A 26,629-nucleotide genomic window follows, 5' to 3' on the forward strand; every position below is an offset into this window, starting at 1 on the left:
CTCATTATGTAGGGTTTTTATGGAGGTTCCATTACAGGCATGATTGATTATATCTTCAGCCATTGATGATTAACTTTTTCAGCCTGTCTTCTCTCCTTGAGGTGGGGTGGTGGGGGGTGGGACTGAAAATTCCAACCTTCTAATCTTGCCTTAGTCTTTCTAGAGATCAGCCTAAAGCTAATGACTCTAACCACTCATCATTTCATTAGCATACAAAAAGACACGCAGCACTGTGGGATTCCAAGGGTCTTAGATGCTCTGGTGTCAGGAAACAGGGTCAAAGATTAAATACTAGAAAAAAAGATGTTCTTAACATCCTGTCTGGATATCACTCAGGGGTAGAGACTAAATATATGTTTATTGTGTCATACAGTTTTATCACCCTGTGTTCTTAAAAATATTTCTCAGTGTCTGAAAATAAAGCACCTGTGTCTGGAAAGATCAAAGAGTATGTGATTTTCTATGTTTCTCTAGAAGTATTTAAGTGCACTATTATCAATAGTGATTAATAATGTATTAGTTACAGGCATGACTTTTGCTGCACTATAGACAGACACGGATACAGACACACATAGTAAAAAAAACATGTTTGGGATAGAAACAACATATTACATCATAAAATACACTTTACAAAATACTTTTACATGGACTCATTTGAAAATATTTGTTGCATCTTTTCAAAAGATCAAAATTATATCCTAATAAGCATTCCATTAGACATTCCAGTAGGCATTCCACTCATTGTTTGATAGACTTCAAATTCCCCCACCCCAGCAAGGTTAGTTACCTTATTTCCCCTGCCTCCTTCCCCGTTTAAACAATATTAAAGGCTTTTCTCCGCTCCCCGACCCTCACCGGGGGTAAAAGTCGAACTTCTTAGCTTGTGATTACTGGCATAATGATACGATTCTGGAGCTGTGGTTTTTGAACTTAAATGATGACATCGTGCTTGGAAGTCAGTTCCAAGTCCACTTCCGAGTCCACATCCTTGTTTTGGCACACTGTTTCTCTGTGACCTCATTTTTCTTAATCTACGAAACAGACGCATTAATGTCGATTCACTTCACACATCTATTATCAGAAGAGGATTTAAAATTCCTTGGACAAGCATGGGCTTTAGATAGTGCAACACGTTAGCGGTATCAGTGCATTAAACATTGTCGCTATAGTCCAAAAAGGACGACCCCAAACTTCTTTTACCAACTCAAATTCCAATATCTTCCTACCCTTTTTTCCGATTCTTTACTTTTCTTTTGGCTGAAATTAGAAACAGGAAGGGAGTAGGAAAAGGAACGAGGGGTTGGACCAGGAGAGGGAAGCCCAACAGTCTGGTTAATAGTGTCTGCGATTCTCTCCTTTCCTTCCACCCAGGGGCTAAGCGCTTCCAGCAGAAATGACGGTGTAGTCCGAACAGTCAAGGCCAGGATCACATTGACAAATTTTACAGAGCAATGTGAGGTGCCGTCGCAGGTACCCGCCCCGAGACCCTCTTTCCGTCGCGGTCAGGGTCCCCCAAGCCCCCCTTTCGGGTACGCGGTCTGCGCGCGGTCGCGTCCTCTGACGGAGCGCAGGCGTGCGCCCGGCGGCCGCGGCGTTCCCCAGCCAGCCGGAAGTAGCGGCGGGGCCAGCGTCCCGCCGCCTGTCCGTCACGCAACCGCCCACGCCGCCGCCGCTTCCGATTGGCTACAGGCGCGGGCCAGGCCCCTTGCAGCCCCGCCCACCGCGGATGGACAGGCCTAGGGGACGGGGCGGCGGAGGCGGGCTGGTCCGCCCAGCTGTCAGTTACAGGGGCGGCCCGGCGGGCGGGCGCTCGCTGGCTAACTCGTCGCTCGCTCGCGCGCTCTCCCTCTCGCCCCCTGTGGGGAAGTCTGGGCCGCCTGAGCGACCTCCTCCCCAGGCCACTTCTGGCTCAGTCCCTCCCGCCCGCGCACCCGCAAGTAGTGGGTGGCCCCGCGGGGGGTCCGGAGAGTCACCGCGGCGGCACCGGGTGGTGTTTAAACCATGTTAAGGAGGATTTTACAGAGGGTAAGAGAGTGAAACCGTCTTTCCAGGAGCACGTGAGCGGGAGAGCCCGAGCCCAGAGGCCGAAGAAGCCGCCGCGCCGCCGCGCTGAGGAGCCGAGGTGGTGGCGCGGACGCCCCCTCCTCAGCGCATTTCCTTTCTCTAGGCCCCGCAGCCCAGGCGGCTATTAGGCCTCGGTCGTCTGCTCCGGGGCCGGGCCGCGGGGGCGGGGGCGGGGGCAGGGGCGGGCGGGCCGGTGGGGAGGCGGCGGCGGCGGCGGCTGCGGCGGCGAGGGGGGCAGGCCGGGGCCGGGGCGGCGCCCGGTTCCCCGCCGCCCTGCGCGTCCAGGCCCGGGACCCGCTCCCTCGCGGGCTGTCAGTGAGATTGGGCGGCGGGGCGGGAGGGTGGAGACAGCGCGTTCCTTCTAGATCCTGGAACGGTGGTGAAAATGGAGTTAGTGCCCTGGGGACTGGCCGACCAGCCGCCCTCCGGTCTGGAGAACGCCCCGTGGGAGATCGCGGGAGGCTAGCTGGGCTCTTTCCCCAGCCTCCCCGCCCAGCTTGCCCCCCAACTTTACACGACACACACCTGCCACACACGGCTTGGTTTTCTCGTCTAGACAACCCTGCAGGGTAATGTGGTGAAACCCGGCCTAGCGTCGGTCCAATCGTGGTACGGACACTTACTGGCAAAGTTAGCTGCAAAGGAAGGTATTACTGTTGGAAACTTTTTTCCCCCGATTGAAAGTGCGTTTCCCCCTCCCAGCCCAGTATGTTTTTTGAGCCATCCAAAATAAATCCGCTGTAAGCTTTGTCTAGCGGCATACACTTACTCCTTTACTTTCTGCCAGTGCTATCTGTTTGAAACCTGGAAAAACCTTAAGACGTAAAGATTAGAGCATTGGAAAGCTGTAGGTGTACTGTTTAGGAATCAGTTCCTAGAATAACAAAATCCTTGTAAGAGTTACTGTACGCAAGTTTTTGTTTTGGATCGCCCCCCCAACTTATTTTTGATACTGATAGGGTGCAACAAAATAGAAATGATTGAAAAGTTGGCGGCCAACCTAATAATTGGTTACTGAGGGAGTAGGATAAGTAGTTCAAAGGACAGAAGGAATTAGTAATTTTGTAGTATTCAGTCAAAGAATGTACCAAAGAGAGTTGAGTCATCCACTATATAGAAAGGGAGTGTCCTTGCGCCTGCATAGCTTCGTGAAATGTTCGTCATGTGAAACTTGGTCATCTATCAAGGGGAAAAATAGTTAACTTCTGAATCTGCTACCCTGTATTGACATTTGATGATTTATTTTTTTACAGTGTTTTGTCAGAGGTTTTTGAAACCTCGATAAATGGTGATTTTGGCAGCAGTAAAGTCATGCATACCCTTTACTGTGGCCATCAGTTCCTGTGTTCAACAGTAGACATCTGTGCATGATTTATTTGCAGTACTTAAGAGATTTTTCTTTTATCAGACCTAAAGGAGCTGATTAATTACCTCATGCCTCAGATTGTGTTTCTTTCACACAGTTCACAGCTGAAAATTAGTTTGCTTGTGGTTTGCTTTAAAGTGTATACATAAAACAAAGTGTTTTCTGACTTAGGAGTAGCTTCCAGTAGTTATAGATTAGCCTTCAGAAATATGCTTTCCAGTGCTCTTGGTTTAATGTTGTTAAGCATTACGATGATTAAAGATAACTTTTAGTGTTGGGGCATACACAGTAACAGCTACCGAAGTTTCAGTTGAAACTACAAAATTGGAATTCATGCTGGTCATTGCTGAGATGTGAAAAGGAATCATCATATATGAATAAGTGAGTTGACAACTGAGTTTTTTTTTAAGATTTTTTTATTTACCTACTTTTTGGGGGGGTGGTAATTAGGTTTATTTATTTATTTAATGAATGTATTGGGGATTGAACCCACAACCTCGTGCATGCTAAGCGCGCGCTCTACCACTGAGCTACACGTGCCCCGCCCCCACTTGACAACTGAGTTTCTTAATCAAGGCGCTATTGACATTTGTGACTGGATAGTTCTTTGTTGTAGGGGGCTGTCCTTTGCATTGTAAGTTGTTTAGCAGCATCCCTGTCTTCTATTCAGTAGATGCCAGTAGCACCCCCAAAATCTCCACCCTCCTATTGTGACAACCAAAAAAAAAAAATCCAAACACTTTACCAGCTGTCACCTAGTAGCAGAATTGCCCTGGTTGAGAACCAATGTGTTAAACTTATATACGCCTTTATGGGAAAGTTTCAGCTGTTTCTCATAGTTAATTACTTAACTTTCTTTTTTTAGTGTCCTTATATTAAGGATCAGTAAATGCAAGGCACCTGCTAGGAGTTGAGGTTAAATACTATCTGGGCCCTCCCTTTAGTATTCACAGCTGGTTGGTGAAGTGAACATTTAAAAGTAATGACAGTGCTTTGTAATACAGGAATGAATAGTGTCTGGGAGGGTTTTGGGGCAATCAGGAAAACTTCAGGGAGGAGGTTATATTTGCAACTCAAAAGAAGGGAGGGCCTGTCAGTCAGAGGAAACTGCAAATGCCAGGGCAATAAGTTAGAAAAGGGGGAGGTAATGTAAAGAGGAATGTGAACAATTAAGTATAGAAGGTGAAATGATGTGCAGAAATTAATGGGAAATGAGGCTGCAGAGGTAGCTCAGACCAGTTCCTGAGACAACCTAGAGTCCCTTGGCAGGCGTTCCGCTTTTGCCTTACAGGTGGGTCAGTGTTAACTCTCAGCATTTGGATAAAGCCTTGAAGAAATCTTGTAAATGGAATTAACTAGTGTTAACTCCACAGGTGGTATTTACTAACAAAGATAACTTGAATCTTTGAATTATGTAACATGGCAACCATTTTATTTTACCCCACCCTGATAATCTTACTTCTCAGCAGAGATAATAAGATATAAGATTAAAACTAAAACTGCTGATTTACAGGTTTATCTGAAATGGTCTCCATGCTTTGAAATTAAGTCGCATACCTTTAATATTCTGTTTTTATGTGGCCTTTTCATTTTAACTGCTATAATTTTCTTCTCAATAGTGTCCTTTAAATAGCATTTTTGAAAGAAGAGACAGATGATGTGCTTAGAATCAATTATAACAGTCTTTGAACATCACCAATAAGGTCCCAGGGTACTGTATAGAAAATTTAGTTTCTGGTTTTTCTTTTTTTCCCATTAGCTACTAAAAGGTGTTTCTTTGAGGCTTGAGTGAAAAAAAAATTTGAGGTATGTATTGACTATTTTGCTTAATAGGCCTTGAAGAGAAATGTGAATTTAAAGTGCTTCATGGTTGGAAAGACTATCAGCATTTAGTACTTTAGGCAGTTTATAAACTTTATTGCTGTTTCTTTCTTAAGGATCTTACTGTGATTTAACATTAGTGTATTAGATTGCCTTTTACTAGTGTATGTCAATAATGTTAAAGAAAAAGATGGATTTAATTTTAGAATTGTGAAAATAGAACATTTCTCTTTTGGTTAACAGGTCTCTCTCTCTGATTTTAAAAATGAGGAAGTAGGAACTGAGATTAAGTGATTTATCTAAGGCAACACAGTATATTGTAGTAGTAGTAGTCAAAACTGAGACTACTACTGTCAAACCATTTCCCTGTTTCTGGCACCTTGTTACCCTTTTTTCACTACTCAACTGATTTGGTTAGCACTATGCCACTCACCCTGGAAAATATGGGACCTAACTTCTCCCTCAGGGAACTTACATAAGTTAGTGCCAAAGTAAATGATACAGACAGCGAAGGCTGTAGTAGTACAGAGGAGGAATGATCAGAATGAACTTGTGTGAGTGGGGAGTCTCCTTGATGAAAATGGGCATGAGATTTGAAGAATGTGATTAGAAGAGGAAGAGAATTACTTTGATTCTAGGAAAGAGTTACAGTATAAACAAAAACTCAGAGATGGGAATGAGTTCATTCTTCCTGCTCTCCTTCCTTCCTTTGCATATTGCTTTTCAATAAACAGATGTTTATAACACTGGATATGTGCTCCATGGATACTGGAGATACCACAGTGAATAAAATACAGTATCTGTAAGTAGCTTAAAACCAAGTGACTTAGAGATAGAGGTCTGTTTAGAGCAGAAAGAAATTGAGAGAAACTTTCAAAGATAGTCTTGACACCTTATTGTGGAGATTCTTGATTGTCTAGCTCAGCCCTGTCCAATGCAAACGAGTCACATATGTAATTTAAAGCTTCTAGTAGCCACATTTAAAAAAATAAAAAGTGAAATTAATTTTTGAAATGTATTTCATTTGACCCAATATATCTAAAATATTTCAACATACAATCAATATAAAAGTGATATAGTGAGTTGTCTTAAAAATTATTAATGAGTTTTTTTTTTTTAATCGTATTACGTCTTTGAAATCTGGTTTGTATTTTGTACTAACAGCACACCTGACTTTGGACTAACTGTATTTGAACTGTTCAATAACCTCTTGTAGGTAGTGGCTACTGTATTGGACAGTGCAGGTCTGCTTGAATACATGTATTATATAATTTTTAGCTTTTTATTTGGAACTAATTTCAAACTTACAATAAGTTACAAGAATAATACAAGAAACAGCTGTATACTCTATCTAGATTTACTTATTGTTACTATTTTATCCTATTTACTTTATTATTTGCCCACTTTCTTCTCTTCTATCCTTTTCTCTCCTATTTTCTCTCTCTCTCTGTGTAATTTTCTTTTTCCCCTGAATCAGTTAAGGATCAGTTATGGTTCTTTACCTCTGAATGCTTCAATGAAGAGTAGGGATATTCTGTTACATAGACACAGTATAGTTGTCAACTTCATGAAGTTATGTTGATTCAGTATACTATTCATAATTGCATTTTTTTTCAATTGATCTGATGTCTTTGTAGCATTTCCCCCTCACCAGTATAGGGTCCAATTTGGGTTAATGTAGTTGTTCTGTTGCTTTAGCTTCTTTTAGTCTGGAAAATTTCCACAGTATTTCTTGGTAATTTATGACATTTTTGAAGAATACAGATACTGTCCTGCTTTTTTTTTTTTTCCTGCAGTGTTCCTCATGTTGTGTTTGTCTGACATTTTCTTCTGATTAGGTTGAGATTATGCATTCTTGATCAGAAGTTGGCCAAGAAGTTGTGTCCTTCTCTGGTTATGACACCTGGAGGTCCATGAAGTCTTTTGGTCCTTCATAGGTGATGTTAATATTGATTACCTTGTCAAAGATCAAGGTGTAGCCCAATTTTTTGACAGTATGATAATGATTATTTTTCTTCCTTTGCAGTTAATAGGCAGATACTTATGAGAACATGCAAATATCTTGCTCTTTATCAAGAATTTTCCCTATATTTACCATTCATTGTTGATTCTTGCTAGATCTAATTTTTATTATAGTGACTGCAAACTGATGATTTTCCCACTCCAGCACTCCTTATGTATTTACCAATTGGTCCTTGGCCTCCCCTGCCTCCTCTGTCTCCCTCCCTCCCTCCCTCCCTTCCTACACCTACCTACCTACCTTCCTTTCCTCTTTCCTTCCTGTTGGTATGGACTCATAATTTCATTTTTAAAAAGTGGTTCATAACTCATCACTGTACTTAATTATTTTGGTGCTCAAATTGTCCCAAATGTGAACAGTGGGAGCCCCTTCAGGTGGCTCCTGTGTTCTTTGATGTGCCCCTGACAGTTTTTTGAATTGTTCCTTACTTTCTGGTGTAAATTTCTAGGTATTCCAAGCTTATCCATTATCTACCCTTTCCCAGCCCTGAAATTAGCTGTTTCTCTGAGGAACCCTGTTCCTTTTAATGGGGAATAGCATTAAAGACTAAGGTCTGGGGTGGCTTTCTTATTTATTTTTTTCAGGAGACAAGTCTGACATTTTGAACTTCATCCTATAGGCATTAGGAAATTAAAAGGATTTATTTATTAAGCAGTGAAATTGGTATGTAGGAGAGGAATTCTCCTCTACCCTTTTTGGGTCTCTGGCTGGGCCTAATAATCAGACTCATCTAAGGCAGATTAACAGGAGAAAAAGCATACACATTTCATTAAATTTTTACATGTACATGGGAGCCTTCACATGAGAATGAAGACCTGAAGACGTGACCAGAGCAGGAAACACTTACACCTTTTAGACAAAGAAACAAGATTTGTGAAGAACTGACAAGACAAAGGGTTTTGGGTTGAGAAACTAAATGGTGAAGAATTAACTAGGAAGATAAGTGTTAGTTTAACAAGGTTTGTTTGTACAGATTTCTCAGCCCCCACATCCTCTGCCCCTAGTGATGAGAACGTCTTTCCTCCTGGTACAGTTAGAGTGACTTTCACATGGGAGTTTTATCTCCTGCCTTCAGGAAGAAATGAGGGTCAGAGTGTTCTTGCACCTGCTCTTTCTTAAATGCCTTTAATTAAAAATAATCAGTATGCCAAAGTGGCATATTTTGTGGTGACATATTCTGGTTTCCTTCAGGCACACAATAGGAGGTAATATTTATTGAATGAGTATTGAAGGTTTTAGGAAGATTAATTTATTGGTGTTGCATGTGATATATTAAAACCATAGGAGGGTATAAGCAGAGATCAGATGAGATTGATTTTAATATTTTAGGCACTAAGTAATTATGACTTGCATAAGGTTGATATCAATGTGAGCAGGAAAAAAAGTGATGAATAGGGAAGACCGTTTGAAAAATATCTACTTCTCATACATCTATTTTGGGCCTACTCTGTGCTGTGGATGCACTGATGAGTAAAACAGACCTGAACCCCATGGAGCTTCATATCCAGGGGAGGACAGAGGAACTTTTAAAAGAATCACATTAAGTATATGGTCACATCCTCGGGTGAGTGTTAGGAAGGAAAAGCACAGGGAGCCCCAAAAGCTTACAGCAAGAGGGCCTTGATCTAAAGTAAGATATTAGGGAAGGTGTCCCAGATTAGTTACATAATTATTTGATGAAATTATTACTTATTTATTTTTGCAGATACTAACTACTACACATACATAAAATAGATAAACAGCAAGGTTCTATTGTATGGCACAGGGAACTATATCCAATACATTGTAACAGCCTATGATGAAAAAGAATAAGATAGGAAAGAAAAGATATATATAACTGAATCACCGTGCTGTACACCAGAAATTAACACAGCATTGCAACCCGACTATACTTCAATTAAAAAAAATACGAAACTATAAAAAGTGGAATTTTTTTTCTCACTGTGTAGAATTTATCTTTAGTGTGTTAAGAGTGAAAAAGAGATTAAGATATAAAAGAACTAGGGCTAGAACTGTTTTCATATACTGATGGTCTTTCACTTGAGCTAAAGGGATAGTATAATTAGTGGTTAAGAACCTGAACTCTGGAGCCAGACTGCTTGGGGTGGCATCTGTACTCACTTACTAGCAGGGTAGCTCCGGGCAAGTTACTTCTCAGTTTCTCTTAAAATGGTAATAACAATAGTATCCTTCTCATAGAGTTGTGAGAATTAAATGAATTAATACATGTGAAGATCTTCAAATAGTAACTGGCACATAGTAAGTTTTCTATAAATGTTAGCTGTCGCTAATGTTGATTTTTTGTTATTACATATTCCAGATTTCTTCAGGGAACAGCTTTCTTATCACTCCCTTGTTATTATCATTTATTTTTAAAAAATTCATGTTTATGTGTGTATGTGAAGTTAGTCATTCATTATACTGTTGAACATTTATTCTGTGCTAATTACTATGCTGGGCTGGGAGAATAAAAAGAACTTTTGAGTTTTAATGGGGAAGACATAAATAATTACAAAGCAATGTGATAAGTGTTAATAGATACACAGAGGAAGAGTGTGAACACAAAGAAAAAGCAACTAATTCCGTGGTGAAAGGTGGGGAGACAGGGAATGGAGATTGTTGAAGGTTTGCAGAAGCCAGAGGGACTCAGGCAAGGTGGAGCAAGAGAGAGAAGGCATTTTTAGAGATAAGGACCAGGCAGATGCCAAAGCACAGAGCAGCCTAGCACAGCATATGGGAATTTGTGGGTATTTCTGCATGTGGATGGGGACAGTTGTGAGATGAGATTGGACAGAATTTTGGACTTTATACAATAGATAATATGGAGCCATGGAAAGTTTCCAAATGATCTAATTTGTAATAAGGAAAACCCTTTAAAATATTTTTCCTAGGTAATCCTTATAAAAAGCAAATCAGGTGAATCAGTTTTCTGTCTAAAATCTATTGGTGACTACTCCGTGCCCACAGAAGATGTCCAGACTCTTTACCGATGACCCATGCAAGGCCCATACTGCTCTGGTTCCTTTACACTTTACAGGCTCATCTCCAACTACCTCTCTACGTGCACTGACCTTGCCGTCTTCACTAATTGTGTGTCACACAACTTTCCTGTTCTCTCATCCCCTCATCTCTATAGAACTCTTTATTCTGCTCAGAGTACCCTACCATCACTTGTCCACGTTGCTCAGTTTAGGTGATACTAGGAGTTATTTGCTTGCTTTTTTTCCCTTCTCCCAAAGCACCCCAGACTAATTAAGAGAATGGGCTTTTGAAATTAGACCGTCATTTAAGCCCTGGGCTCTTCCACTCATGAAGGTGAGATCTTGTGCAAAATTTCAAGCTCTCTGAGACGCAGTTGCTTTATCTGTAAATTGAGTGTAATATGTACCTTACAGTATTGGGGAAGGATTGAATGAAATAATGTTCACAGATCACTCACCACAGTTCCAGCATTAAGTAAACACTTAGTATGCAGTAGCTGTTACATTACAGAGTTCTGCAAAATTTATTACATTGTTTTTGTGATTTGTTTACCTGACTTCTTCCTTACTAGTTTGAGCTCCTTTAGGGTGGGAATTTTTGTTTTCTTTCTTGGTTTCTTTGTTTTCTTTCTTTCTTTCTCCATTAGTGTATTGTATTTTCAGTACTATATGTTGACTGCTTGGTGGCTGTGTAAAGAGGATGGCTCCATAAAGGGAGAGACCAACAACAGAAAGCAATAGTTATGTATTAGAATCCTTTGGAATCCCCCCAAAAAATGTTCTCAGGTACCTTCATTGAATCAGAATTTCTGGATCTCTGGTTGTCAGTCCAAGGGATGATGAAGACTTGAATTCAGGCAGCGGCTTTGGGGATAGGGAAAGAACAGATTGATTTTCAAGAAATTAAGAGAGAGAATTAATAGGACTTGTTGACTTGTGAATAGTTTTGGTGGAATGGACCAAGGTAAAGAATAGAAGAGGAGGAAGAACAGGTTTGGGGAGGAAAATGAGCGTGAACTAGAGGTGTGGACATCCCTATGGAGTGTTCACCAGGCAGGTGGAAATATAGGTCCAGCACTCAGGAGACAGGTGGAGTCAAGTATTAGATATGTGTGAATGTTGAAAGGTCAAGTCAAATAAGGACTAAGAAGTCCACTGAATGGAACAGTTTGGGCATGTCTAGTTTGGTTTCAGGAGAGTCATAGGGAAAAATGGTTGGCTGGGAAGTAAGGAAATAGAAACAGGGAGCACACACTATTATTCTTCCAAGATATATGGAGAAGAGAAAACTAAAATATTTAATATATAAATGTAATCTGTCATCCTTGGACAGCATCTAACAAATGCTTTTTATTTTTAAGGATTATAAACTTCATTTAATCAGTTTAAGTTGAAAGGATTTATTGTAAGATTTCAAAGTGATCTAAGAACAAGAACTGCTGTACAGTTGAGTCTCTGGACAGTAGGACCTAGAATGGTGTCAGGGACAGAGGCGGCACTCTTTGTCTCTACAGTCTCATAGACCACTGGCCTTTTGTCTTTGCATCTCCGTGTCCATCCTCCTCACTGCTGCTTACTCAGTGTGCCCAAGACCCCAAATGGCCATCTGACCACATGATTCTACTTGCTTTTCACCTTAGCTTTGCATAGTCTGCTGGCCCAGTGTCTCAATTCCCAAATCCCAAGAGAAGAATCTGAAATGCCCTCCTCATCTTTTCTTTTTAGATCATGTGTAGGTCTCCGGTTGGCCAATAAAAAGTTGTTTTCTCTGGGTCATATGTCCACTGCTGGTTTGATCAACTGAGATTGGGAGTGGAGTGGGGTCATTTGATACTTAGGATTCCTTCTTTTAGGAATTGTGATACATGAAAGACATCTTTTACAGATCATTCTTCTAGAAATAAGCTTTACGGTGGCTCTGAAATAGTGATAATAGCTCTGATTAGGTTCATTTGATTCTAGCTAATTTTCTTACACTGTAGTGTTTTCTTCATACCTTCTGCATGCTCAGAGTCTATAGTCTTTTGAAAGTTCTGCTGGGTTATAATTTTGATTTGCTCAAGCCCCTCCTGTACTCTTACTTTACCTCATGACTGCACTGTGTTTCTATTTAGTACCAGTTTGTGTGGCTAGTTAGTCACTTCTTTTCATAGTTTGCAATTCAGAGGCCTAAGCATGGAGCTCAACAGTAGTTCATTCTTCACATTGGGGTTTGTTTTGCTACTGAACCATTTTATTGGTTGCTAGCTAGCTTGTAAATGGCTACTTTTGGGTCCAGGTGATCACATATGGTCAGTTGTCAATAGACATAGGGTCATACAACCTGGCTGTTTTGGATGAGGGGTCTCAACATGGGCTATGGTAGGGTATCTTACTTTAGGATGGATCCATGGCCATTGCATGCACTATGATTGATTGACATATTTCATACAATAACATGAATAACTTAGTTACATAGATATCTGGTTAAGTGTTCCATGGGCCATAGCGGTAGCTGAAATTGAATAAAAACCACATTTTCTTCATCTCAATTTTTAATATCATGCTATGGCTAAGTTTTACGTAAGTAAAAAAGTTTTTCCAAAGTCTCAGTGATACTTTATTTGGACTTTATTAGCTAATTATCTAAATAATACTTGGAAAATGTTTTAAGAATTCCTGTCTTTATATAGTTCTATGCCAAAATAGACTGTAGTGAGGAATGGATTAAGAGGTAAATCATATAAGTTAGATCTCTGATAAGGAAGTATGGATTTATTTTGTTTGGCAAGACATTTTTCTGATATAACTTTATTGTATCTGTTTTCAACTTCTAAATATTTTAAGCAATGATAAATATTTAAAAATAATAAAAGAATATATTTCTGGTTATGAAAATAAATCATGTACATCATGGAAATCTGAAAAGTTCAGAACAGGAAAATTGAGAAGAAACATAGGGCTTGTAGCATAGGGGGTAGTTTAACACTTTGGAATCAAGTAGAATCCCAGCTCTGTGCATTATTATATCTGTAATCTTAGCTAACAGTTTATGTTAATCTTAGCTTAACAACTTTAACCTTAGTTTTCCCCCTTGGCTAAATGGAAACAATCCCTTTGACTTTATTCAAAGAATTGTTTAATTCTTTGATTAAATAATATAATGTATATAAAGATCTTGATGTTGTACCTGTCATAGAGTTTGTATGTTAGCTATTATTATTGTTAACAGAAAGACATATTTCATTTAGCAGACTACACATAGACATTTCTTTAGTATAAAACTAAGGGTTTTTTTTTAATTCTTTTTTTTTATTGAAGTGTAGTTGATTTACAATGTTAGTTTCAGATGTATAGCAAAGTGATTCAGTTATACATGTACATACATATATTTTTTTCTAGATTCTTTTCCACTACAGCTCATTATAAGAAATTGAATATAGTTCTCTGTGCTATACAGTAGGTTCTTGTTTATTTTATGTATTGTAATGTATATTTATTAATTCCAAACTCCTCATCTATCCCCGCTCCTTCCCCCACTGGTAACCACAGTTTGTTTTCTAGGTCTGTGAGTCTAAAACTCAGGTTTCTAGTGTGCATGATTTTCAAAGTACAAATGATCTAGGAGAAGATATTCTGAGCTTTACAGTAAGATTCATGCCTAGGGTTATTCTGGTTTTGTTAAATTTTTGAGTATAAAGGCACCAGAGCAAGTAGAGAAATCACTGAATTTGGAATAAAAAAACTTGAGTTCAAGTTCTGAATTCTGCTATCAATGTCATCTTAGGCAAATCATGAACTTCTTTTGGCTTTACTTTCCTTGTCTGTCCAATGAGGGTACCATCTAGGTGATTTCTAAAGTGCTTTTCAGAGTGGAAAATATTAGTTGAAAATTATAAGTACCAGGATTTTGAGTCTGCAGATCATTTGCAACCCCAGAGTAGCATTTTAGGTGTTACTTAACAAATCCTGATCTCTTTTATCCTGTTTCCTAGCATCTTTGCTGAGAAGAAAGCAAGGATTCAGTGGTAAAATTTGATAGCTCATGCAAAGTGACTGTCACAGCACCTGCTACATAGTAGGCTCTAGAAGATAGTAGATCTCTTTTTCTACTGAGTTCCCTCCCCCACCCCCTTTCCCAATATAAAGCACTTTATGGTTATCTCAAATGCAAGTAAGTTACGTTTGTTGTAGTGGATAGATTTCCCCTCTTCAGGATGGAAACATGTTCTCTTAGTTGCTTGGAATCATGGCTGCCTCACCAAAGTTTATGTCACCTTCCTGGAAGCAGCCTATACTTCATTACTGGTTAATGTAGGGCATACAAAGATTCATCCTCTTGCCTCGATTAGAGACTAATATGAAGGGTCATTCTAGCTTCATGACTCTTAGTCGGACTAACTGAGGCTGCCGTTCCAACTGTGTTATTTGATCAATACTGTTCAGTTTCTCCCTTGGCCCAGTCATGCTCCCCATGTGCCTGCACATGTGTTCTTGAGAGCACTCCCCAATAAACGTTCTGCTTGCAGATTTTAGTCTCAGAATCTGTTTCCTTGGGAGCCTGAATTACGAGTCATCGGCTATTTGGATTGTCTTTCTCAGGGATTATTGTATCATAAAAGATGGTAATATTCAGGATGGATTTTAATTTTATGAATTTTGTTTGAAACTGATGTTTTACATATCTTTTATAAGAAGAATCCATAGCCAGTAGATTAGAATTTTTGTTAAAGATACTGGAGTATTACATGGTAGGTCTTCAAGCACATTCTGGGATTTTGAACATGGCCCACAGATAGTCTGTTCAGGAAATTTTATCATTAGCACCTTTCCCAGTTCCTTCAAGTGATTTTTAGACTTGAAGAATGAAAAGTGGCATCTTCTTAGAACTAGACTGTGAATTCTTATTTTGATGTATTTCTGCATCTGTCTATCCATATTTATTGAATCAAAACACCCTATACTCTAAACTTGCTTAAGATATGTAGATCAATTCTAACTGTGTTAGATATTTTATTATATGTTTGATATTTAAAAATTGTTAGATATTAACAACTTTTATTCTTTTACTTAATATCAAGTTCATTGTATGATGTCTATAAACCCAATTTAGTTACTAGTAGCTTGTCTATAATTAGTTTTGTGTAGTCTCAGTGACTTGGCTGCCTTTTTTTTTCTGATTTAACTGCTTTGAGAGGTAAATTACTTCATGTAACTATTAGTAACCAATAACTAAGTTTGAGTTTTGAAAGTATCCATAAAAAAGCTAAGCATATATAGAGACTGGGAATATATTTGACTTTATATCTGTGTGCATGCTTTTAAGTTAGCCAGGTTAGGGCCCACATGAATCATGGAATATGAATTTTGGAGGCAGAAGGAACCATGATCTTGTTCTGTCCCTGTAATGTGTCATTGAAGAAGCTGAGATTAGAAAGATAAAGCGTCTTGATGGATATCATTTGATTTGAGATATCAGAGAGAATATTGAATTAGGACTTGGGAAACCTAAGTTTTAATTGCAACTCTCTCATTAATTAGATAGCATAGTGATGTCAGGTAAGCCAGTTATACCTTCTAGGGCTTCATTTCTTCATCTATGAAGTGTTACATTTAGAACATGATTTCTGAGATGTTTTCCAGGTTTTGAATTTTGAATCTAGGTCTTTTCTGAGAGAGGTGCACTTAATAATAATACATTTATCTACTATTTATAGTATATCGACCAAATGCCAGGCACTGACTAAAACAGTTTACACATACTGTTTCATTTAATCCTCACAACAATTCTGTGAGGCTGACATTAACAGTTTCATTTTACAAATGGGAATTTGGGTCTTAGGTTAAATAAATTTATAAAGCTTCTAAGTGGGTAAACTGGAAGTTGATTTCAGGTCTGTGTGACTCCAACCACTATATTCTGAATCACTATTCCTAGATTTAGATGTACTTTTGTTTTTGGAACACTTGACAGGCCCTGCTGAAAATGAGAGCCAATTGCATTTAGATAAGTATATGCTTCTCGCCCCGTTCTCTGGCATAGTGTAGTGTGTCAGTAGGTTAGGCAGGAAAGACTTAGGATGCAGAAGTACATTGTGTGGTGGTGCTTGAGAAATTTTGGAGTGGGCTAGAATCAGGTACAACGGGGGATATAGCCTTTTAGAAGCCACTTAAAAGACAAATTGAATAGGGATGGTACTTAATTCAGCATTAATACTTTAATAACATAGATGGCTATTTGCATACTCACTGAAGTTGTAGATGGCTCTAAGTTAGGTGGAATTGCTCACATTTCAAAAAAATAGGAATTGTTTTCAGTTGAAAGCTGATATAAGTGAGTTAGGGTTGCATGTGGTATATTTTTAGGGAAGCTTACTATTGTATACGATTTTATGATGGATAGGAAAGCATCTGTAGAGTTATAATGGTAGGTCAAGGTCATCTTATGGAAAAGTCTGAGTAAGCCTTCTACATCAGGATTTGATATAGATTGGGATATATTGAGTTTTAAGAAGAAAGTGGAGAAATGAGAAGGGACTCAGGACAAAAAATAATTAGCAAAAATGAATTATGAGACAAGTTTAAAGGTGTTAGAGTTATAATGGAGATTAGAATGAAGAATATTAGTGGCTATTTTCAAGATTGAAGAGAGAGCAAGCAGGAAAGGACAAGAGACAAATTTTATATGAAGTTTGAAGCTGACAGGAGTTAGGGATTAGGAGTACAGAAGCTATAATATGAAAAGTAGAAGGTCCTTCCCCAGTAATCGTTGCTGATGGTTTCTTGTGTATTTTTCCACAATTTTTATGCATATGTCCATTAACATTATACAGTATAATAATACTCTTCGTATGAGTTGAGTTCTTTTTTCCACTTAATACAATTTGGAGCTCTTTCAGTATTAGCATTTTCAGAATTGTGTCTTATATTATTTGTTTATTTTTAATAACTACATTATACTTCGTTATATGGATTATCAAAATTTAATTATTTCCCTATTGAAGGACATTTCATTTGTTTCTAATCTTGCTATTATAAACAACACTGCAGTGAACATGCCTGTACACATAGATAGGTGTCCCTTTAATGAATTTGTCCACTGCATAATTTCCTAGCAGTGAGCCAGAGAGTATGTACATTTTTTGTATATAGTTACACTCCCACAAATAATGTATGAGAGTGATGGTTTTCCAATACCCTTTCTACCAATGAGTATTGTCAAAGATTAAAAAAAAAAAACTTGGTTTTACTCAAATACCCTGAAAACCACATTGACAGTTGTCATTTAGTCTTCTAATCTCTGGTTTAATTTAAAAAGTTAAAAAAGAAACAATGGAAGTAGAATAATATAAATCTTGGAGTAGTTATATTAATTATTTTTAATGTTTGAAAACTATTGTGTGTAAATTAAACTCAGGTGGACCCTTTTATTGTATCCTTACTAGGAATTGTGATGAATACTCACTCTGTATCGGGCTCCTGCCCTCAAAAAGGTTCCTTTTCTCTTTTGAGGAGAAGGTATGACATTATATCTACTGTATCTAATTGTATCTGTTGCTGCATGATAAACCATCCCCAAACTTTGGCTTTGGTTTAAAATCACTACCATTTTGTTTGCTTTAGATTCTGTAGATCAGCATTTTGGGCTAGGCTAAGCTGAGTGATTCTTCTGCTGGTCTCTCTTGGAGTTACTCATACAGCTGGAGATATCTGTGGTTTTGATTGGGATCTTAGTCTACTGTGGCTTCACTCAGATTGCTGATTATATTCATTGAGCCACATATGTCCAAGGGTAGTATGGGCTTATATGGTGGCAGAAGAGTTTCCAGCAAGGAGTGAGCAAATCCCATTGTGCAAGCACTTCTCAGATCTTTGATTTTATCTCATTTGCTACTCTGTCAATAGCCAAGGCAAGTCTGGCCAGCCCAGAGCCCATGTGGGAGAGGATTACACATAAAAATTACAAGGGCATTAAAACATAGGCACAGTTCATTGAGGGTCATTACTATAACAATCTACCAGCACTTTCTTCCTCCTTGTATTATGAGTAAGGGTTACAGGAGAAGTATAAATAAAAGATATAATAGTTTTAAGAACAGAAATATTTCTTATCTAAGGAAAGGTTGTATGATGTTACCAAAGTTGGAAAGACTGATTTCATCGACAGTTGCAAACTGTTGATTTTCTAGATTTTTAACTGACATTTTTCTGTATTAACTGACATTTTTCTGTAAAGAAGTTTTCAGTATCTTTCGGGGATATTTGGTTGCTGTGAACTTCAGTGTATACTGGATGGGCAGGATAAACGCTTAATTCTTTTCCTTTAATTATGAATTTTCAGAGTAAGAGTTGATACACTACTCTAATAGTGATCAGTGAGGCTTGCTTATTTGTCTTTTGACTTTTTCTTTCTTCGAGAAAAGAGAACTCATGGATTTTTAACATATTTCACGAATTCATGGATTTATATATATTTAGTGGGTTTCAGTCATTTGAAGTCAGTGTGATTTTTTTTGATGTGCAGATTGTCCCAGCTGTGGCTAGTGGAAGTACCTTGAAGGTGACTTGTTATTTTGACTGGACCCTAACAGTGTTTGATAGTCTCTTTGCTTTGTGGCATAACAACATGTCCCAGGTTTATCTTATAAAATTTCTCCTCCAGGCTGGAATAATCCATTTCTCCAAAGAGTCCTGGCTCTTTTAAATGGAGAATGCTGTTTAGATAGCGCTGTCTGGACATTTAGAGTGCTCATTGCTTCTCTGTTTTCATTGCTTTTAAGCTTTCAAGATTAGAACTAGGTTATATATACACATATACATATTGATAGATTTGAAAAGCAAAACAAGAGTTCAAATTTAAGATTATAAAATGCTTTTTCCTTATTTGAGTTTATATTTTTAAATTTTATACTGAATATCTTGGTTCTTAACATTAACACAATTTTCATAAATATATACATAAAATAGCTTTAAAATAACAATGTTAATATTGTTAATAAGATTACTGAATATGAATTTTACTTTTTTTTTTAAAGCAATTCTGTTTATCTTTATACTATTGCTCACTAAGGCTATATAGTCAAAACACTGTTCTTAAAACACTTGAAATAATTATTTTCTTTGTGTGGCTATACCACTAGCTTGAGATTCAGTTAGGTTTAAAATTTTTTAAAAAATTTAAAAATTGTGGCAACATAAAATTCAGCGTTTTTATTTTAAAGCATACAATTTAGTGGCATTATGTACATTCATATTGTTGTGCAACCATCACAGCTATTTCCAGAATTTTTTAAAATCATTACCAAACTGAAATTCTGTATTATTAAACAATAACTCCTTATTCCCCTTACCCCTGGCCTCTGGCAACCACTATTTTATTTTTTGTCTTTATGAATTTGATTATTCTAGGACCTCATATTAGTGGAGTCACATATATTGGTCGTTATGTGTCTGGCTTATATCATTTAGCTTAATACTTCCTAGGTATGTCCATGTTGTAGCATGATTAGAATTTCCTTCCTTTGAAAGGCTGAATAATAATCTATTGTATGTATATATCACATTTTGTTTATCCACATATCTATCAGTGGACATTTGGGTTGTTTCCACCTTTTTAGCTATTGTCAATAATGCTTCTATGAACAGTGATGTACAGATACCAATTTGTGTTTAGTTAGACTTTAGCTGAGGTTTTCAATAAATGAGGGTTATTAACTCAGCTAGAGAACATAGGAGGAAATGAACTTTTTCCCTAGGATGGTAGAACATTGAGATAAGTGGGTTTGATTTTGGATATGATTCATTTGAGGTGCTTTGGGAAATAAATTAGAAAGTAACTGGAATTGTGGTGTAGAGATAGAGTGCTAAATTAAGTCTTTTTTATAGTCTAGGTGAGAGATGATGACACCTTGAACTGAGTTAACGGCAAAGGAGATGGAGAAGGATAGATTCAAAATTAATGTAGATGATTGTCTATTCTACATTTTGAAATCCCAGTCTATCCCTTCCCACCCCCCACCCCCTTGGCAACCACAAGTTTGTATTCTATGTCTATGAGTCTGTTTCTGTTTTGTATTTATGATTTATTTGTTTGTTTGTTTTTAGGTTCCACATGTAAGTGATCTCATATGGTATTTTTCTTTCTCTTTCTGGCTTACTTCACTTAGAATGAAATTCTCCAGGAGCATCCATGTTGCTGCAAATGGCGTTATGTTGTCGGTTTTTATGGCTGAATAGCATTCCATTGTATAAATATACCACATCTTCTTTATCCAGTCATCTGTTGATGGACATTTAGGCTCTTTCCATGTCTTGGCTATTGTAAATAGTGCTACTATGAACATTGGGGTGCAGGTGTCATTTTGAAATAGGGTTCCTTCTGGATATATGCCCAGGAGCGGGATTCTTGGGTCATATGGTAAGTCTATTCCTAGTCTTTTGAGGAATCTCCATACTGTTTTCCACAGTGGCTGTACCAAACTGCATTCCCACCAGCCTCTCCAGCATTTGTCATTTGTGGATTTTTGAATGATGGCCATTCTGACTGGTGTGAGGTGATACCTCATTGTAGTTTTGATTTGCATTTCTCTGATAATTAGTTATATTGAGCATTTTTTCATGTACCTATTGATCATTTGTATTTATTCCTTGGAGAATTGCTTGTTTAGGTCTTCTGCCCATTTTTGGATTTGGTTGTTTGTTTTTTTCTTATTAACTCGTATGAGCTGCTTATATGTTCTGGAGATCAAGCCTTTGTCGGTTTCATTTGCAAAAATTTTCTCCCATTCCATAGGTTGTCTTTTTGTTTTACTTATGATTTCCTTTGCTGTGCAGAAGCTTGTAAGTTTAATTAGGTCCCATTTGTTTATTCTTCTATTTCTATTGCTTGGGTAGACTGTTCTAGGAGAACATTTTTGAGATGCATGTCAGATAATGTAGATGATTGAATTAACTTGGGATTGGATGTGACGTTTAAGGAAGAGAATAGTTAAGGGTAATGCTTTGGATTTAGGCAAGATGAGTATGTGATGTTTTTGTAATTTGAGATAGAGAATGCAGACAGGTAAAAGGTTTGTGGAAAAAGATAATGGATTTGGTTTTGAACAAAATGACTTAGGGGTGCTTCCAAGGCACTCTGGTAGAAATATTTAGCAGGACAGGAAAATATGAATTTGAAGTTCAGCAGAGATCTGGATTAGATTTAGCATTTTGTTTTTGTCTGCATTGGGGGTTATTAAAATTAAAGGAGTAAATGAGATCACTGAATAGTGTACAGTAAGCTAAGAGATTGAGCATGAAAACTCCCTGGGAAGCCCTGGAATGCTTTCCATGACATAAAAACAGTATCATTTGCAAATATACTTCTCAGTTCATCTGAATGTGGTAAGGTCTTAGCTCTTAATAGTAGTAAAGAGGTAGTGAGGGCCCTAAGAAATCTTCGATTATTGTTTTTAGTGCAAGGATCAGGTAATGTATTTAAAGCAACTTTCTTAGGGTCTGCATATAGTAGGTGGCTTTTCACATTTTTTGAATTTGTGAAAATTTTCCTAATTGGTTTCTATGGTGGGCTGAGGGTGAAATAGTGTGACAAAATCAGTGCTGAAAGTTACATTTTATAAGAAATCCTAATAGCTATCTTTTAAGTCCCCAAGGTTTTGAGGTTATATGTCATTTAATTTCTAATACTTGTATCCTTTCCATTTTCAGAAATAATTTTGCTAAGCATAAGGTGTGTTTAGTAGCCTATAACAATTTTTTTCAAATATTTTTTTAAAAGTAATAATTCATTTTTTAGTCAAGTCACCTTTGTGTGTGTGTGTGTGTGTGTGGCAATTAATCTATTATTAACTCAGCTTTTGCCTGTTTGTCTTATTTCCAGTCTAGTTTCAGAGTGTTATGGGTTGTTTATTTGCTTAGTAAGCGTTTACTATGTCTCTTTTGTGTACAAAGATTAGTTATCCTTTTAGTTAGTTTTAGTGCTTTGAAGCTAGGTAGAATTTAAAGATGAGGTTCTTTATTTCAGTAGCAATTAGGTTGTGAAACTGAGTTATTTTTCCAGTGAAATTCTTGTTCTCTTCCTGCTTGATCTTCCCTGGAGTAGAGTCATAAATAGTGGTAGGGGTGGGGAGATTATGTTGAGTTTGAAAGCTCTGACTCAGTATATCACCAGATATTAGAAAAACTTCTGTTCTTCATCTATAAAATAGTTGTTTTTTTATATGCTACTAGGCGTTTGTTTTGATTCTGGTCTTCTTTGCTATCAGATTTTCAGTCACAATTAGAAGACTTAGCTATTGGTTGCTTTGGATTAGAGCAGTGCAGTTATCATTTTCACAAGTTCATTGTTTAGATCAACTGAAATAGATCAAATATGCATTTCAAAGAAATTTCATGTTGTTAAAACTTGTATGATAGTGATACTTCCTTTCAAGGTATTGCATACAGTAAACAATGATAACTTCCCCCCCTGTGAAGTACTGTTTTTTCTTCAAAAACTTGCATGTGATTCTTTGAAAGCAGTTTTTGCAGATATTAATACTACTTTATGTTGATCTTATAGTTGTTGGTAGTAGGAATGTATTTTTATATTATCAACAACCTAGGGTAGCCAAATATATAGCAGGCACCTGTTCTTATTTGGTTGAAGTAAATACTTTGAATACCATATACATTTTTTTCCTCATACGATATAAACTTTTTTCCTTATATTTTCAAATTTTGATCTGTTTGGTGGAGGCCGCTAAGGAATAATGATAGGTGTTGGATAAATATAATCATCTAGATCTTTTTGCAAGCCCCAATTTTTTTACATTTAAAAAAGTCTGAAAATTAGAATAATATGACCATGCTAATAAAAAATTTTTGGGAGGAGGTAGGTGGGTGATTAACAAAATCATTAACACAAATCTCATCCTTTCAATAACATAGGGAAAAAATAGTAACAACAACAAAAATAACCCTAGCGTAAAATGCCTCAATCTCCTATGACCTTTCGAACTCTGTTTATGTCTTTACATAATTGAAGTCATAATATATGCAAATTTTGTACTTTTTACCTCTTGTACAAATTCAACATCATATCACATGTGTTGTAAATTTTCTCCACAACCTTCACTCTTGGCACTTTTAATTGTCAGGTTTGTTGAGTGTGTTTGTTACAATTTTGTTAACCTATTCTTTGTTTTGAAGATAGTCCACTTAAGATTTTATTATATAAGCTTGGGTGTGCAGCTTTATAATTTGACATATGTGTTTATTACAAAGTGGTCACCACCCCAGGTCTAGTTGCTGTCAATCACCATACAGTTGACCCTCTTTACCTATTTTCCCAACCTTCTTTACCTCTTGTAACTACTCATCTGTTCTCTGTATCTGAGTTTGTTTGTTTTTTTTAGGTTTCACATATGAGTGAAATCATGTAGTGTTTGTCTTTCTCCATCTGACTTATTTCATTTAGCATAGTCCATCATGCGCCAAGGTCCATCCATGTTATTGCAAATACTGCAGAATTTCATTTTTTATGGCTGACTAGTAGTCTAGTGTGTGTGTGTGTGTGTGTGTGTGTGTGTGTGTGTGTTTATCGCATCTTCTGTATCCATTCATCCATTGTTGGACACTTAGGTTGTTTTCATATCATGGCCATTGTAAGTAATGCTGTAATGAACATAGGGGTGCATATATCTTTATGAATTAGTGTTTCTGTATTTTTCAGATAAATACCCAGAAATGGAATAGCTGGGTCATATGGTAGTTCCATTCTTAATTTTTTGAGGACTCTCCATACTTTTTTTTTCATAGTGGCTACACCAGTTTATAGTCAAATCACCAGTTTTCAGGGTTCCTTTTTCTCCACACCCTTTCCAACATTTGTTGTTTCTTGTCTTTTCTGACAGGTGTGAGGTGATATTATGGTTTTGATTTCCATTCGTCTAATAATTAGTGATATTGAACATCTTTTCTTGTGCCTGTTGGCACATGTCTTTGGAAACATGTCTGTTCAGATCCTCTGCTCATTTTTTTAATTGAGTTGTTTTTTGGTTGTTGAGTTGTGAGTTCTTTGTATATTTGGATAATAACCCCTTATCGAGTATATAATTTGTAGATACATTCTTCCATTCAGTAGATTGCCTTTTTGTTTTGATGATAGTTTCCTTTGCTGTACAGAAGATTTTTAGTTTGATACAGTCCCATTTGTGTATTTTTGCTTTTATTTCCCTTACCTTTGGAGTCAGATCCACAGAAACTGATGTCAGTGAAGTTACTGCCCATGTTTTCTTCTAAAAATTTCATGGTTTCAGGTTTTACATTCAAATCTTTAATCCATTTTGAGTTGTTTCATTCTTTTGCACGTGGCTGTCCACATATGTGTGGGTTTACATTGCTGGGCTCTCAATTCTGTTTCATTGACCTGTGTGTCTGTTTTTGTGCCAGTGCCACACTGCTTTGATTACTGTAGCTTCATAGTATTGTTTGAAATCAGGGAGCATGACACCTCCATTGTTTTCTTCTTAATATTATTTTGACTATTTGGGGTCTTTCATGGTTCCATACAAATTTTAGAATTATTCTAGTTCTGTGAAATATGCTGTTAGAACTTCAATAGGTATTGCATTGAATCTGTAGATTGCTGTGGGAAGTATGGACAATTTAAGAATATTAATTCTTCCAATCAGTGACTGTGGAATATCTTTCCATTTGTATCTTCCTCAGTTTCATTCATCATTGTCTTTTGGTTTTTCACTGTACAGGTCTTTTACCTCTTTGGTTAAATTTATTCTTAGTTATTTTATTCTTTTTGATGTAATTGTAACTGGGGTTGTTTTGTTAGTTTCTCTCTGTGATATTTGCTATTGGTGTAGAAATGCTACAGATTTCTGTATGTTGAGTTTATATCCTGTGACTTCACTGAATTCATTTATTAGTGCTAACTGTGTGTATGTGTGTGTAGTCTTTCTGGTCTTCTATATATAATATCATGTCATCTGCAAAAATAGTGATGGTTTTACTTCTATTTTTCAGATTTGGATGCTTTTTTCTTTCCTTATTTTATTTTTTATTAAATTAAATTAAATTTTATTTTATTTTACTTTGCCTACTTGCTTTGGCTAGGATTTCCAATGGTATGTTAAATAAAAGTGTCTATAGTGGGTATCCTTGTCTTATTTCCTGATCTTAGAGGAAATGCTTTCAGCTTTTCACTGTTGAGTGTGATATTAGCTGTGGATCTGTCCTATATGGCCTTTATTTTGTTGAGGTACATTTCCTCTATACCTACTTTGTTGAGAGTTTTTGTCATAGATGGATGTTGAATTTTGTCAAATGCTTTTTCTGCATCTATTGAGATAACAGTATAATTTTTATCCTTCATTTTGTTAATATGTATCATGTTGATTGCTTTGTGGACGTTGAATGATCTTTGCATCTTGGAATAAATCCTACTTGATTATAGTGCATGCTCCTTTTAATGTATTGTTAGATTCAGTTTGCTAATATTTTGTTGAAGATTTTTGCATCTATGTTCATCAAAGAAATTGGCCTGTAATTTTCTTTTTTGGTCTGATTTAGGTATCAGGTTAATGCTAGCTTCAGTGGGGGTGTGACCATTGGCGCTAACAGGTTGGATGGAGAATTCCAAAATGGTGCCAGCCAGCACTGGTATTAGCAAGGTAGCCTGAGATCACATAAATGGCTCCTGCCAGTGACTCAGTCCCTGGGGGTGTGCCAACTGGTTCCTGCCCCTCCAGCAGATGCTTCAAGGCTAGTAGGTGAGTCCCCTTTACCCATTGTTCATGTACTTTACAGCTTGGTGTTTTTGCACTGGTTTTCAGGTCAAATGAGTCTTTGTGCAAGTCCTTTAAGAGCAGATTTTCTATTCCCTATAGTTTTCTAGTTTTCCCAGGCATATTCCCCATTGGTTTTCAAACCCAGATGTTTTGGTTCTCATCTCTCGTGCAGGGTGTAGGCGTTGGGGTGCTTAATGTGATGCTTAAATCCCTTGCTTCTCAGGGGAAAGATCTATTCCTTTGTGATCCCTCCCAATTGTGGCTTGCTGTAGTTTTGGTTTTGTGACTGCCTCTCCTATCCATCTCATTGCTGTCCTTTTACCCTTTGCTGTGGAGGTTCTGTTCATTCAGTTTCCAGGTCCCTTTCTGGGAGAACTATTCCATAGGTAAGTGTATATTTGTTGTGTCTGTGGGTGGAGGTTCATTCAGGATCTTTTTACACCATCATCTTGAACCCTCCAAACTGTCTCTGACAATGGAATATTAAGTATTGGAGATAGATTGGTAATGGTTAGTATGGTGGTAGATGGATGGGTGACTAGATAATGTGTGTTGTGTTGATCTTTTTAGCTCCCCTCAAATAATTGTAGTTTAGTTGGTGTAGTAGAGAGCAATG

General features: G+C 37.4%; 1 pseudogene; it reads left to right on the forward strand.

Moving 5' to 3' along the window:
- The first annotated feature begins 1,777 nt into the window (after positions 1–1,777).
- LOC141576895 (early endosome antigen 1-like) overlaps positions 1,778–26,629 on the forward strand; it is a 64,298-nt pseudogene continuing 39,446 nt past the window's right edge.

The sequence above is a fragment of the Camelus bactrianus genome, unplaced genomic scaffold (assembly GCF_048773025.1).
Source record: "Camelus bactrianus isolate YW-2024 breed Bactrian camel unplaced genomic scaffold, ASM4877302v1 HiC_scaffold_43, whole genome shotgun sequence".
NCBI lineage: Eukaryota > Metazoa > Chordata > Mammalia > Artiodactyla > Camelidae > Camelus > Camelus bactrianus.